This window comes from Ambystoma mexicanum, chromosome 9 (assembly GCF_040938575.1).
Source record: "Ambystoma mexicanum isolate Mex_15411 chromosome 9, UKY_AmexF1_1, whole genome shotgun sequence".
Taxonomy (NCBI): domain Eukaryota; kingdom Metazoa; phylum Chordata; class Amphibia; order Caudata; family Ambystomatidae; genus Ambystoma; species Ambystoma mexicanum.
The window spans coordinates 633,257,318-633,271,768 of record NC_090931.1 but is presented as its reverse complement, the minus strand read 5'-3'; positions in this window follow the sequence as shown (position 1 = coordinate 633,271,768).

Genomic DNA, 14,451 nt, shown 5'->3' with positions numbered 1-14,451 from the left:
AGTGCGTAGACCTGGAGGAGAGCAAGACCATCACCTATACAAGAAAGCTCTGGAAGGCCACCCTACCAAAACTAGTGTCCTGCCAAGACTGGGAATACAAGCAGTAATGTTTGGCAAATGTGTGCAGAGAGGGCCACAAAACTGCCTGTCAAATGTCCAGAACTGGGAATCTGGCCGCCTGCCCTCTGGTTAAATAAGCTGTGAGACCTTGAAGCACATTCCTTTCAGACAGACTGCATCCTTTACAGCCAGCTGTAGCATTCTGAAATGCAGAGGATGATCCAGCTCAATAGGTTCTGTTTGGTCGCAGCCCTGCAAACATGGGCACCAGCATTACCAATAAAAAGGTGGTTATCTTTCCTTCAAAACCCCTGCAGAACAGACATAGCAGCTGAGGGCATGTACCGGGTCCAGCCAATGGAGTAGACACTCTGCCTTGGAAAGAGGAGGGGGAGTAAAAAAAGTGAGGAAGATGGATATTTTGAGTCACCCTTTAGGAGGAAGGACTGTCTCACTCAATGCCACATTCTATTTGGAAAAATTCAAATAACAGATACGCCTGGAGATAACACACTCCTCTAGCAGAAGTGAAGGCCTCAAGGAAAGTCAACCTTTGGATGAGAAAACTTGAATAAATTTGGGGATTGTGAAGAACTAGTCTTGTTCATGTGGCCTTTTTAAAACTGAAATCGCGGCACAGTACCCCTTCACAATGCCAACCCGCAGGCTAATTCAAGCCAAAGAAAGCATAAAGTAAAAAGATTGAGATCCTTTCCCTGGCACAAAACCGAATATTTACGCCAACTTCAGGAATACATGGAGTTGGTGGCAAGCATCTGAGCAGAGAGGAGCAAATCCAGGATGTCATCCGATAAATTCCACTCCTAACTCGGCCCCTCAGTAACCAAACATGAAGGTTCAGGCTGTGGAGGTTCGGATGGAATACCCAGCTTTTCTGATTGGAAGAGCAGATCCACTCCACATGGAAAGTACCAGGGAGGGCAGATGAGAGGAAAACCAACTTGGACTTGAACAGGCGTAGCCTCCCGATAACCTGTGGTATGATGACAGGGATCGGCGGAAACGCACAGAGGAGGTCAAACGTCCATTTAAATGTCAGTGCTACACCTAGAGCTACATGTCGAGGACATTTACTGGAGCAGAACTTGCACTTCTTATTCACTCTTTAGTTGAGGTCCACTCACAGAAGAAAATCTCCCCAATGGCTTGCTGCCAGAGGTCCCAATCGTGGGAAGCAGAAGCCTACATGCTCAAGGCATCCACAATTAGGTTCTCCGTTTTGGCGAGATGAGCTGCCGTCGGAGACACGTCATTCGCCAGAGCCTAGAACCACAGTCACATATTGCTTCTGGACCCTACACCAGCATGCTTGTTGATGTGGAACCCGCACACTCTTGCCCTTTACCAAAGGACAGAATTCAAGTAGGGCCAGCCTGACCGCTCAATTCTAACAGTTTAATGTGTACTTAGGAATTCCGAAGGAGACAACAGGCCGCTCACCGTTCGGTCCTGCAGGTCTGTAATTGATTGGTATCTTCAGTACGGGGCCCGCCTGCAAAGCGTTGAGCAAGTGCTCCTGCCTTCACAATTGTTCTCAACAGGCAAGTGGCGTTTGGCTTCTGAGTTTGGGTTGCTATACCCCCTCCTTTTTGTCTCTGTTGTATCCACGGCGACTGCAAGACTTGGTCCTTTGAATCGTGGTGATTGTTGCACACGAGTCTGACTTGGTTTGAACTACAGAGTTCTACAGTAAAATCCTACAGTTGCTTATTTTGGCTGCCGGCGGACGACAAAGATGCGGAAAGCCGTATGGTGGCCACATTGAGAAGCAAGGGGCTGGAGACCAACACACCCGCCACGTTTCTAAATCACCAAAAGGTGCCGGGTGCTCCCTCTTCTAAGACATCTGCGGCACCTACTGATACAGGCACGCAGGGGGAGGTGAGAAACCCGCTAACTGTTGACAACTCGTTAGAAGGAAGGGGCACGCCGGGAAAAACGTGGAGTAATTCTGAGCCTCCTTTGTATACAATCCTTAAAACTGCAACAGTGCCGCAAGTGGAGGGGGTAACGTAACCTATCCGCTCTGATGCTATCCTGCATCATGGAGGGATTACTGTGGCAGTGTGTGCAGGCAATTTAGACCAGGTTTTGTCACGAATTGAGGAGAATGTGAAACAATAGTCTCCCCTGAAATAAGGCAGGAAGTGGACCTGGTCTCTGACGTTTCTATGCTGGCCCCAGTTATCTCCATTGAGCTGGGGAAACATGTCTGTCTCGCCAGACCATAGTGGGACCTTTACGAAGCTCATGCTCCACCAACCTGACCATCAGCAGAGTGGTATCCAAGACTGCCCAAGGGCCTTTAAGAGCAGTAAGGTTGTCAACATGAGCTATCGTGAGATCACTCGGGAACCAATCCCTGTGGAAAAAGGGACTAGCAGGGACTTATCCGGTCCGATGTTCAAGCCCACTCTTGACAACGCTTAGCAAGTTCCTAATCAACTTGGGCAGGACACGATTATTGTAGATGAATTGTCCTTCGCAGTGTTGGCGCGCCTTTTGGACACAATGGACAGGGGCAATGAATCACTTAACTTTGAATTACGTGAGGTCTGACCTATCTTGAAGGATCTCAGTGCGAAGGTGAACTTTGAGGGTTTTATAACAGCTACAACCTTAAGCCTGAGAGCCCTGGATAAAACTGTGATCCAGCTCCCTAATGTACAATTATTGGCGAGAAGTAACTCGCCACAGACCCAAGGTTGGGGCGGGTGCGTGGCGCATGAGGGGCTAAAGCAGAGGGTAGTGGCAACACCCTTGGTGTCCGTGTCCAGTCTTGGTTTGCACCAAGTGTATGAGGAGGACAGGGCTTGTCGCAATGTGTTAAGCAGCAGCCATATTGAACTGTCTCCCAGGGCAGGGGATGGTACTGGAGCCGTGGGTGGGCGGTCAAAAAGAAATCCAAAAATGTTATGATGCCCCCCCAAGCATAGAAATAGAGGCTCGCGGAAATTACTGAACAACTTATGGGTACGATGGATACGGTCCAAACTGCACAAAACGTATCCGATGCCCCAAAGACAAGATCAAGAAGGTGAAGGTCACGGTAACTAGGGGGCTCCAGCAGGTTAAGGGGTTAAAATCCCAAACTGGGCTACCAATACCGTGACTAGGGAATAAAGAAAATAAGATTGTGGAGAAGGGGGGATATAGAGGGGAACCATCATTTGACTTAAGCAACATGTCTGTCTACCCTGTTGAAGACGATCTAATGGAAGAAGTGTTGCTGGATAAACAAGTCGATGAAGCCCAACCCCTTGTAGGGGGGCATACCAGCTTTAGGATTTGCCAAATCTTGCACATTGAGGGAGAATGCCTTTTACAGGGTCAATTGGGAAGGCGAGTTAACTCCCTGAAGTCATCAGTGTTGAGTTCCCAGTGCAGGGCCAAGCCCTTGAATTTTTTTCCTATGTTTACAAATGCGACTGGCTCAAAAGCAGCCCCTAGGGTAGAATCAATGGGAAGGGAATAACACAAAATGTGTCAGACACACTAAGACTGATTGACGTAATGGGGTCTGGTGAACTGAAATACATAAAGCTCTCTGGGGGTGCAATACAAAATGCTCATTCGGTTCCCAGACTGATTGAAGAATCAGGGCCTGGGGAGCCGAAATAAAAAGAACTTCCTGAGCCAAACCATACACGGAGCCTCCAAAGGTGGTTCAAAAGGGAGTAGGGGGCCACGGGAGGGGGGGGGGGGGGGAGAAGGGATCACTAACCAGGTTACATCCATTGAGGGGGTGGCTAACTGTCTATATTTAAGTAGTTTATTTGATAGTCCCCATCGAGCGCCTCTAGATAGAAACTATATCTTGCCTCTTATCTGAGATCCCAAGTCTTAGATTGATTACCTCACCTGATATAAAAACTGTGGAATTTGTTTCTGACGATTGCCTAGATGTAGTGAGGATTCATCTACAATCACAAATTATTAAGAATGCTATATTGGGAGAATTTGAAGCTCTTTTAGTTCGGGGCTTTCAAGTCCTGGAAGGATGCCCCTATAACAGCTCCACAGTTTTAAAGGCTGGAGCAAGGGCACTTGACAAGGGAGAGGGTAGGCACGAAACTGATTACAGTAGGATGAGTAGGTGGAGATCCCAAAGAGAACTGGATTGGGCTAACTAGGAGTGGTCCCGGACAGGAGATTGTCCTTACATGGATGTTAAGGGTGGGAAACCGTGATAATGTCATGGAATTCAAGAGGGTTTGAAAAACATTGTAGGAAGTCAGGGTATATTCGAGTCATTCGACATAATTTGCTTACAAGGGACCCTACTACTAGACACCATGGTCATGGAAAGTTTTGAGGTGATATTCATATAAGCGCAATGTGGTCTGCGGGGGTCACCCCTATGGTGGTTTATTGACTGCTATTAGACCCAGCAGATGTATCGCAATGCGGCAGATCGAATTGCAGAGGTGGGAAATGTTAGTGACCCTTTTGGAGTGGAAGCTGAAGAATTCGGTTGCATGTGTGTTGATAAATGTGCACCTGAACCCTGATGGCACCAGTACAGAGGACATTTTGGCAGGGCTCTCTTTCTTACTTCTGGGTGACATCCCAGAAGAGGGCGCAAAGGTGGTAATATTGGGGGACTTCAATGTGGAATGCTTAAAATCCAGTTGGTATTCTGCCCCAGATAGAGTGAATACCTCCACCTTAAAACAGGATAGAGGGTTCATGGGGTTTGTCACCACTTAATGGTAACATGCTGGGAGAGGTCGCCCCGAGGTTTACATGGCATAACAATATGGGAAAATCTACCATCGACTATATGTTTGTCGTCCAAACTCTCAGTCAAATGGGAGGTTGGAAGTAAGGAGGTCGGAACGAAAAGATCACAGCGTGTTGAATAGTAAGCTCCCTCTTTTAAACCAGGCCACTGTTGGGGATCCTCCCCCGATTGTACAGATCAACGCACGCAACAATGAAGTTAAATGGTGACAAAAAAACTGCAGCGCTGTTCAAAAATCTGGTTAGTAATCTACTAAGAAGTGATGATAGTGGAGTATGCACCCTAAAGGGTTTGCGCCCTGTATGCATTTGGTACTGGGCGACTTGATGCCTGCCTCAGCCTTAGCAAATAATTTTAAACAGTTGGGAACAAAGCACGTCTTTGATAAAGAAGTTAGCTCCTGGAAAAAAACTGCTGTAAAGAGGACTCGGAAGGGTGAGAAGGGTAGTTTTTCGAAAGAGATTGTGGCCTTGAAAAATAAGTTTAAAAACTGGCTGTAAGGCCACAGGTTGGGCCTAGGGTGTCCAAGCCACCGAGGAAAACAGGGAACCCCATGCATTTCTGAAAAGAGAACACCCGTGGGAATCCGCAGGTCTGCCTTGCGCAAATTGCCCCAGTTTTTATTACCCACAATCATTGACAAAGTGTGATATTTGGTGGGGAAAAAACACAATGTTCACATTGCCGGGGTTTCTGGGTAATAAATTCTGGGCCGATTTGCACAAGTCAGACCTCTGTAGATTCCCAGGGGTGTCCTCTTTTCGGAAATGCATGGGGTTCCCCGTTTTCCTCGGTGGCTTGGACACCTTAGGCCCATATCTGTATGGTGTGTGCTTGAACAGAATTCCACAAACTGTGCTGTGCAAAAAGACTTTGGGTTGGCTGCGTTTTCAGCTTTCCCCTTGGCACCCAGGTAGCTGCACCCACACATGTGAGGTACCGTTTTCGTCAGGACACCTGTGGGAACGTATGACATTTGTTGTGTTTGAGTGGTTTTCATAACGTTACAACCCATTTGCTGGTGCCCTTTGTCACACAACCCTTTCATTTCCCAAATGTGCCCTACATTTAGTCGCTGCTTTAGGCACCATACACTTTTGTAACCTGCACAAGTCACCTACCCTTGAAAGGTTCTGCCTGTGCTCTTTCAAAAACATTTATGCTTGCCGTTCCTCACCACATTGGTTTTCCTGATTTACACATGCTAAGTACATCTGTTCAGGCCGTAAGCATAAAACTCCCGTGTACCATGGCTCTGTTTTTGGCTTGTGGTATTGCTTGTTTTGTGAAACACTACAAAAAATGTTTGATTTCCTAACTGCAAGAGTCGGGGTAATGTAGCGGAGCATTGATTTTTTCAAAATTCATAGAAGCCATTGCCGTACCAGGCCATCCATGTCCGCCACATACCTTTTTTTTTGTCATTTTCCTGCTTTTTCCCCAAACTATGGAATTTTCCCCTACCTAGTTGTTGCCTGCCCTGCGCAAATCACCCCTTCCTAAACTTGGAATTTTGCCTACTTTTCAGAAATGTATGCCTCTGTCCTCCAATTCGGCTTTCCTAGCCTTTTCTTCCATTCCGTCCACACACATCCAATTGTCAAAAATGGCCAAAATCACCTACCTCTCACAAAACGGTTGAAAACCACATCAAAAGATTTTTTTTTCGTTTCCACTGAACGTGTTCTTAAAAGCCAGGAAATTGGGGAATTCAGCACAGCAAACCATTTGTTCCTAGCTCTTACAAGGAAAAAAATCACAGGCTTCTTTGTACATCATTATTTGAAAAAAAAAACAAATTGTCCCCTTTTCTCTCACCCCCTACAGCAAACTAGGTTTCCTGGGTGGCGTTACGACCGCCTACATGTGGGAAAAAAGGGACACATTTTGGCCGAAATACCTCATGTAACAAAAAAGTTACAAGGCATTGAATGGTGACATACCGAAATCACCAAAAAAGGCCTTGGCACTGGGTGGGGGGGACCCATGGCAGTTAAAGGGTTAATGCAATATTCCCAGACTTATATTTTTTAATTATTTATTTGTATTTGGTTATATACATAACCTTTACAAAATCACAATGAAAACAAAACATTAATACACAGTACTTTACAAAATTTTAAAACAGAATTTAAAACATCAGCTGAGCAACTAGATCAAATTATTATCTTTTTGGTTCATACCATAACATTTCAAAAGTAAACTACCTCAAGAATAACAAAAAAATAAAATGAAACAAAATATGCAACACATTCTATCAACGTAGTTTGTCAACTACTTCAATTTAATTTGTCAATTTACAAATATCTTCTAAAAACCTAACTACAGCTAACTCTAGAGGCATACTTTTGCCATGCAACATTTTCCACCATAACAAACCCAGATTGACCAATCCTGTACAGGGAACACATTTTTTGAAGTACTGTATGCGTGCATTTCTAAGGGTAACGCAGTCAATCATTACATGTTCTAAAGTTTCGATTTCCCTAGGTGCATTACATATCTACATGTTGTAGGGCTCTCTAGCCCATTATTCCATAAGTACATGATTTCGCGAGGTGGTAAGACATTAAATCTTAAATCACATGAATTTTTGACATGTACATTTATCAGGAAACAGGGTCAAATACGGTTCAAGGGTCCCCACAAGCTTAATATGGGATACCAAATGTTTATTCGTGGTGTCATTCCAATCCCTCCATTCAAATATTTCTTTGACCTTGGCAGGATTACAAATCAGAAGATCAAGTGATATTCCCAATTGATTCAAATACTCAAGACATTCAGTTTTGAGCTTTAAAAGATAGTCCGAGGAGGTGTTATCACCACGAAAACCAGTTCCCAGCAAATCATAAAGAGTACCCTTTGGAGTGGTTATTAGTTTTCGAAATAATGAGATCCTTCTCCACATGACTGTGTTTACTACATTTGAATCCAAGTTCATACCAAGTTCATATCGAATTGACACACTTCGGTAGGCATTTGAATACAACCCTTAATAAATGTGCTTCGTATTTAGGAAGTTCTTCTATTAACCATAAAGGAAACAGCTCCAGCCCATAACAGAGTTGAGGTATTATCTTCTGTTTATAGAAGCTCAGGGTTGGAAAAAAGAAAACTCTCCATATTTGGTATCAACTTTTTTAAGTTGAACCACCAAGGGAACAACTTTCCCCTCAAGTCCCTGTAGTGGGATTTCTGTTTATCCCTATATATGGGGTAACCAAAAAGCCGAAAGTATGGTTTTACCACAAGCTTTATATGATTCAAAAACCAAGAAAATTGTTTTAATTATGGCCTGCAATGCAACAGTATGATCACAGTTTTTTTTTCCGTTTATCATAAGATGTTTGGATACAGTGTAATCCTGAAATTTAGTTTGCAAAGGTAGCGGGCGCCCCTCTCTCGACAGAACAAGGCCTGATAACCTGTTCAGTGGTTATTAACCACTTGAGAGTTCGCCGCCACTGCTTTTACTCACTGTGCCTTTCACAGATGGGAAATATCCATTTGCATATCAGTCTTTGTCCTGCCCAGGGGCAGTCCAGCACCGAAATGCAATGGAAATTCCAACCTGAACGAGAGTACCACCAGCAACCCCATACACGTGTTTCACCCTTGTTGGGGGATCATCAGTGAGGTGAAGCTGATGCCTCTCTAAGCACAGTGAGAGGGAGACCACGTCTGGTTGCCCCCAGGAGACCTAGGGTTACCAATCCCAGGTTCCTTGAAATTTAGTTTGCAAAGGTAGCGGGCGCCCCTCTCTCGAAAGAACAGACTTGATAACCTGTTCAGTGGTTATTAACCACTTGAGAGTTTGCAGCCACTGCTTTTACTCACTGCCTTTCACAGATGGGAAATATCCATTTGCATATCAGTCTTTGTCCTGCCCAGGGGCAGTCCAGCACCGAAATGCAATGACCATTCCAACCTGAACGAGAGTACCACCAGCAACCCCATACACGTGTTTCACCCTTGACTCCATACCCTGGGACTGACTAGTCTTAAATTGTGAACAGAAGCAGTACAAACCATCATATTGTGGAAGTACTGATAGGGGTAATTTGATTGCCCCTGGGTCTGTTTTTCAAGGGGGCACTGTCCAGTCCCCCCTTGTCGAGTTTCTGGCTGGTGGCAGTGGTTACCACGCAAAATATTCCACCGCAATATTTCCTATGGGATTTTCCCATTCATTTTAAATGCACCACTTTTTTGGTGCAATGTTAAAGATACCGCCGGTTATCTATGTAATATGTATTCCCCGGTTGGGTCTTTTTTCCAGGACTCGGTTTTAAAATGGCGTTTTTGTTCGCCTCTGTAACTCCAACCCAAGTCGAGCCCTTTGTTCCACTTTTGGCGGGCTTCTACACAATAGCCTCCAAAGGTGGTGCCACTCTGTCTGGGTCTACAGGATGTGTGGGGGGGGGGGGAAATAGGCACCCTGGACTGAGTTGCCGCTGCCTTGGCAACTCAAGTCGCACTCTTGTGTGATTGGCCCAGTGGTTAGCCGCCCGGCTCACCACTTAGCATAAAAGCAGGGCTTTGGGGACCGGAACTTGAGAAGTCGCCACAGGACCGATAGAAACCAAAGAGGGAAAAGCTGAGCCGACCTGCAACGACGACACCACCGGTGGAGCCCTGCTGAACCGACTCACCACTTCCCAACGACACAGAAGATCTTCTTCCAGGAGAGTCTTCTTCCTTTGAACTGGTGGGGTTAACCAGTTTGCCCTCTTTTCGCCTTCCTGGATCGTCTTGTGGTCGAATCGCCCGTGCCAAGCACCCCGGCGGCTGGATAGCCAAGCTTCACCACTACCGCAAATAAAAGGGTAGTACCTTTTAACCGGGAAACGCCGCGGCTGGTTTCTTCCCTGGCAGTGCAACGACCTCCAGCTTTCCTCCACATCTCTTCCCCTGGACGAAGCACTGACTTGCACCCGCTGCCAGGAACAACTGCCCCCGCTGGAGCTTTCTCACCATTTCAGGTACTGTGTCCCGCCTGGTCTCCCTTGCAACAGACTGTTCAAGGAGTCCCGTAAATCCTGGACTCTCTATCCTGGGGTGACCTTGGACCTGTTAACTAACTTCTGCACTGATCTAACTCCTTTTTGAACTATCTGCAAAGACTTTTAAAGTGTACTTCAACTGTGTGATCTTGGGCACATTCCGCCTTGCTCTCTCCAAGAGTGGGCCTCGCCGATGAACTTTTTGCTCTACAGTAGACCCTGCCTTTCTTGACTTGCTGTGGTTCTTTAAAAGTGTTGGTATTGTGTGTTTTCCTATTTCTGCCTTTTCTCTCCCTTTTTAAATGATTATTGGAGTGCCATCTTGGTTAAGCGCTCACCTCTGTGTTGATAATAAGTGGTGTTCTTTCCCTAAGACTTGTCGAATAATTAATCAGGGAGGTGTATATATTTCTAGTGACTGTGTTTGAACTTGCTTGACATATTGGTGCCAGTGTATTACAAGTGCGTTTTTAAATAAATAATTATATACTTTTATACCAAAGCTCTGGTCAGTGTTTGCTTGTGCTACTGTATTTTTGTACCTAATGTGTATACTCTATGTACTGCCTAATTCTTCTTGAGAGAAGTCAGACTGCTCAGCCACAGCTACCAGGTAAATCTGGGTGGTACAGACTGTGACCAATTGGGTTTACTGCTAACACCTCTAATCTTAAACTTTTTGCAGTGGTCCCTAAGGGAACTGCACAGGTTTCTGCCTAACATACTGCACTTTCCCCTCCACCTGCACCCTCACACTTTTCCCTTTCCCCCTTCCCATGCACTTGCGCGATCTGAATGACACCTGGCCTAGTAGGATCGTTATCTGTCTTCCCCTGTCCCCCCTCCCTTGCCACGTCGCGTCCCCTGTCCCCCCTCCCTTGCCACGTCGCGCCTTGAAACACTTGTGTATAGGCGCGTTAAAAATGCCATATCATCATGTCTTATCATTTAACATTTGTCAAACCATTGGGCCCTGCAGCTCTAGAGGAGGATGCCTTCTGAATCAGCATTTTGATGTCCTCCTGTACGATTGTAAATTGCCACGTAGCAACCAGTATGTTGTTGGGTAATATCGGATTACACTGAATTGATTGGTTAGTGCTCCAAAATGCCCCGCCCACTGTTGTTCAGAGATTATGGAGGAAAGTCCCTCAAAATTCATAGGTATTTTATTGTTCATTAATGCCCAGAAAGTTCTAGACGTACTATCTTTTAAAGGCATGAAGAATATTTTCCCATCTGTCTGATAGAGGGCAGCTCGATGCGCTTTAATCCTATTCTTCCATTTATTATTTATCTTTTTCCTTAATTCCACTTTTATAACCAATGGGTAATTTGCTTTACATATATGTCGAAGTTCTCTTAATCTATTATTCTTAAGGCTTCTTACAACTGAATCATAGGAATGGGTATGTGTTTTCTTACCACTACATATACCAGACGGGCTAGCTGTATTTTTAATTACATTCTTTACATAATGACAAAAAATATAATTTGTATACAGAGTCCGTTTTTTTCCCGAAATTAGAGGTGTTAAAATCGGATTAAAAAAACGGAGTTGGATTTGCCCACATTTCCTTCATGCCAAACTATTCTGGTCTTGGCTGTATTTACCTGTAGGTTCGGCTGGCAGCATAGCTCAGACACTTTACCCCAAACCCCAGCAAATTTTAACTCTTGGGGTCACTATCACTACACGTGGTCCTCAAACATTTATACTCAGTTGCCAAACATAATCAGGGGTTCAGAAAAAAAAAATATGGTCAATTACACTGGTTTGAGCACTTCTAAACCAGGTTGAGTGATCCTCGTTACTATTCAGTAGATCCCTAACATTATGTAAACCCCATGCGTGTAGGAAGTTCCCCCTGCACAGCCATGCTGGATTTCTTTAACCGGGTGGATCGAAACAGACCCAGTTCCACCTGCAATAGGCGCATCAGAGCCCTCCTGTCCCGGAATTTCTGTATTAAAATCTCCCACAATCAAAACCATCAAATACACAGAGTTCTTGGCACTCCATCAAGATGTGACCCAACTGGGTTAAAGCTTCTTGAATCTCCAATTTCAGGCACCGATATATATTTATTATATATTTATTATCAAAAGATTACAATATCCTTGTAATTCACTACAGTTAACCTGAATCAAAAGTGCCAAACACCAATTAAGTAACCTAAATATTTGAATAATATTTCGACCAATGTCTACATTAATAGGAGTTAGCAGGCTCCCCGAAGGATGCCCCACCACAGTGCCATTGGTGGCATGGGTGGAATGTACTATAAAACCATCCAGGACATGTTGCTCAGTGAGCCACGTTTCCTGTAAACATATGATGGAGCACCCTGTTAATATCGAACATGTATCGGGGAGCATTTTTCAAAAACCAATTTCCACTGGAATTTCAACTTACCAGGGACACATTTCTTGAGTTGTTAACTGTTTGGCTTCAAGCCCTGCAATTGTAAGACAGAGTCCCGCAATGTCATTGCTAGACATCTTAAGCTCGGTTCATTAAAATCCCCGCTATTGGTGGACTTGCTATTCGTGGTCACAGAATCGTTACTATGTTCATCCCTAGCGTCATCCCTCTGCTTACCCCTATCAGTTGCCACACATCCCATACTCTCCAGATCATAACCAAATTTATGAAAGGCATCTAGTTCTTTTAGTACCGACTCCAGAATTGTGCAATCAGTACAATAAAATGCAATAAATGGTACAAAGGTACAAAATGTTCAAGAAGAACAAAGAAGATGGGCCTTAGGCAGAGTTTTGGGAAGAGGAAATAGAACAAGTGAAAGAGGGAGAGCTTTCCTTTTATCTCTGTTGCCTCCTAAACAGTGGAACAAAGGCGTGAAAGAAGCACAGGGCAGGAGACGAACAGATAGAAGAAAAAGTGAGATAGAAGAGAACGGGAAGGAACATAGAACGGAGAAAGATAAGGAGGAGCAAGACCATTTAGAGATTTTAAAAAATACAGTAGAAAACTGAAAAGACTAGGTTCAAAAGAAAGCCAGTGGAGATGCTGCAAGGTAGCAGAAATACAATGACGGGGAGAAAGAGCAGCGAATACCCAAATGAAGGCATGAGCGAAGAGGGGAAAGTTGGGAAGCTGGACGAGCAAGAAATAGGGTAGAGCAATAGAAAAGTCGGGAACAAAACAGAAGAAACAAGGAGCTTAGTAGCCTCAAAAGTAAGAAAACTACGGATCTTACGGATAATAAAAAGTTGAAAGCAACAAGATTTAGAGATACAACTAATATGAGCAGTGAAAGAAGGAAGTGTCAAAAGATATTGCCCAGATTATAGGCCGAGACAGAAATGGAAAGAGAAGATGGGGGAAAAGAAATAGCTAAAGGAGGAAGAAGAGGAGGAGGAATAGTACGAGCAGGAAAGAACAGAACTTCAGTTTTGGACGAGTAAAGGTGAAGAATGCGATGACATCCAAGATTGGATGGAGAGCATACAATTAGAAAGAGTAGAGTGAATAGCGTCAGAGAAAGGCAAAAAGGTAAGAAGCTGTGAATCATCCATCTAGAGATGATAGCAAAGACCAAACGAAGAGATGATAGAAGCAGGAGGAATAGTATATAAAGAAAAGGATTGGGGTCCCAGAACAGACCCTTGGGGGACCCCACCAGAAAGGAAAAGTTGGTTAGGAAAGCCCACCCCAGGAAACGGAATAGGAACGGTGAGAAAGATAAGAATGGAACCAATCAAGGACAGAGGAGCAAGAGAAGAATAGAGCGAACCATATCGAATGCAGCAGATAGGTCAAGAAGAGAAGACTGCTTTGAATAACGAGCAGAGAAAAGGGTGCCAGCCACAGCAAGTAGAGCAGTCTTGGTAGAATGGAAGACCCGGAACCCAGATTAAAGGGATGGAAGTAGTGAGTGTGCAGACATGAAACTAGAGACCTGAGAATAAATGATATGTTCCAGTAATTTGGAAAGAAAGGGAAGGAGTGAGATAGGGTGTAAGTCAGAAGGGATAGAAGGATCAAGAGAGGTTTAAAGGATAGGAAGAATAGCAGCATGTTTAAATGTAGAGGGGAAGGTAGCAGAACAGAGAGAATAATTAAATAGAGCAGTGAGAAAGAAAACTAGAGGAATAGACAAAAGGGATAAGAGGACATAATGGGGTCACAAGGAACAGCAGTAGGGTGGGCAGCGCGAAGAAAACAGAGTATAAGAATCAGAAAGAAGGGTGAACGAGTCCATGAGAGCTGTGGGAGGTGAAGTAGAGCAAGACAGGCAGAGCAGGGAATATACTTAAGACTAAGGGTATAAATCAAGTGTGGAGTGATGAAACAGGGCATGGGAATTCCACAAGGACTCCACCTAAATCTCAAATGTAACACTGCTTGGTTTGAAATTGGGCAGGTGGTTTTCCACAGGTCTTCCTACTTCTGTCCTGGAATCCCAGATCCACTTCTCTTGACTTTATGCACATTAGTAGGGTTTAAGCAGCGAAATGATATTCGTAACTAGTGCTCTGGACATGCCCACTTGTATTACAAAGCAGAGTACAGGACAGTCTCTAGGTTTTACTGAATATCCAAGTCATATTTCTCGTAACAGCACTTAGCATTTTGCATACCGTAGCACATTACCC